This window comes from Cricetulus griseus, chromosome 3 (genome assembly GCF_003668045.3).
Source record: "Cricetulus griseus strain 17A/GY chromosome 3, alternate assembly CriGri-PICRH-1.0, whole genome shotgun sequence".
Taxonomy (NCBI): Eukaryota; Metazoa; Chordata; class Mammalia; order Rodentia; family Cricetidae; genus Cricetulus; species Cricetulus griseus.
This window is the reverse complement of record NC_048596.1, coordinates 210,184,427-210,186,353: the sequence shown is the minus strand read 5'-3', so window position 1 is coordinate 210,186,353 and position 1,927 is coordinate 210,184,427. Positions and strand designations below refer to the sequence as shown.

The 1,927-nt window shown below is 42.4% G+C and overlaps 1 non-coding gene across 1 annotated transcript; it reads left to right on the top strand.

The window, feature by feature from the left end:
* The first annotated feature begins 437 nt into the window (after positions 1 to 437).
* LOC113834649 lies at positions 438 to 544 on the top strand. The gene has a single exon (XR_003483357.1). It is a non-coding gene; the product is annotated as a U6 spliceosomal RNA (small nuclear RNA).
* The last annotated feature ends 1,383 nt before the right edge of the window (positions 545 to 1,927 follow it).

The following is a 1,927-nucleotide window of genomic DNA, read 5'->3' as shown; positions in this document are numbered from 1 at the left end:
GATCTCTGCATCAACCAGAATGTCCTTGAGTCACTCCATGCACCCACATATTAGTGTCTCAGCTCTGTCCAAACAGTGGAAATTGATGCTTTCCCTGATAGCTAGAGAAGGCAAATCGCTTGAGTACCAGTGAGAGCAACGTCCCAACGTCTCACTGGTACCCATGTTACATATGTAACAGATCTCGTTAACAACTCACAATTATTTATAATGGCTTCTGATGGGGGGGTCTCTTCCTGGTTCAGTCACCTCACATGGTACAACAATGTCTTGGCATCTCTTCTTTTATAAGAATACCAATCCTACTGTATCAGAACTGCTCACTCATGACCTCCACTGAACCTTAATTACTCCCTTTAAAATAAATGCCTTCCCTGCAATTTGGCTTCAGTCAGAGAAGGCAACTAGGGCTTCAACCCATGAAATGGAGAAGAGGGGCACTCGCTTCAGCAGCACATATACTGAAACTGGAACAATACAGAGAAGATTAGCATAGCCCCTGTGAAGGGATGACATGCAAATTGGTGTGTCCCACTTTTTTTTTTTGGCCCCTTCCTCCTCCAGAGACTGGCTACCAAAGTCCAGCAATCAGAAGCTCCCTTTGGCTCACCCAGTTAACATGCCCAATTAAAATTAAACACCTCATCCTAACATGGGGTTTCCCCCTTTACCATTATAAACCTCTGATTTCCTATGTGCCATGTCTGTCCCCCTTCTATCCAGAGGCGGTCCTTTGTTCCTCCTGGACAAATACCTCTTTCCCCTTTCCCTTGCACTTTCACTTCTCCCTGGTCGCCTATCTCCTTTACTACATCCCAGCCCATTCTAGCACAGGCCTCCCTTCTTCTCCTCTTAAACATTGCACCTTCAAGGTCACTTGCTGCTGTTTTCTGCCAGAGTCAGAAAGCAGACACGTCAACTTTTCTTCCCCACTAAATAAAGGATCTCTGTGGAAACAAAAACAAACAAACAAGAAACGGAGAAGAGTGTTTGAATCAGCCCTTAGCAACTTGCAAGAATCACATCTCAGTGGTGGGAAATAGTTAAGTGTGGTCAGTCACAAACAATGAAATTAAGAAATTAAGAAATTTCAAAATGTTTCCAAAACCAAGGGAAGAGTAGTACAAAGAGTTAAGGTTAAAAGTCATAGAAGAATATAGAAACATAGAGGAGCCAAGGATGTATGTAACTGCATACAGTTACAATGTATGCAGTAAAAATGACCTGGTGTGGGCTGGAGAAATGGCTCTATGGTCCAGCATGTATTGCTCTTGCAGAGGATCAGGGTTTGATTCCCTGCGCCCACCTGGGGCAGCTCCCAAAGGCTGAATTCTATGGCAGGGGATCCTTTGCCCTCTTCTGGCCTCCATAAGCAATTGCATTTGCATGTACATCTGGCCCCTCGACACATATGCATACAAATAACTAAAAATAAATCTCTAAAAATGTTTTAATTACCCAGCATACACAACAGTAGGAAAATGTAGCATATAGCACAGAGATAAAGCTTTCCATCAAAAATGACAGAACCAAATACAAATATCCTTAATTGATTGCAGTACAACCTATTAACACTATTCTATAGCTTAAAAATGGTATAGAGGAAGACATAGTTTTAAGAAAAACCTGAATTACACTTGCAGTGGTGAAAACTGCAATGTGTGAGAGCAAAGTACATGGAGTGGTACTGATGTCAAGTTAGACACAGGCAAAGGAAAGATTGGTAGACTTGAGAGCTCTCGTGTGGCTATTTCCCATGAGTTGAAACAGTCCTGCCTGGAATGGGAGGATAAGGGGGACTCAAAAGACTCCGGAACAAAATAAAACATACAAGGCCCAAGAAATAAATGAAACTTGGGAGTCTTCAAAAATTCCTGACGGTTACAGTATCCAAAGGACCCTGGCTCAGGTTATATATGCAATAATA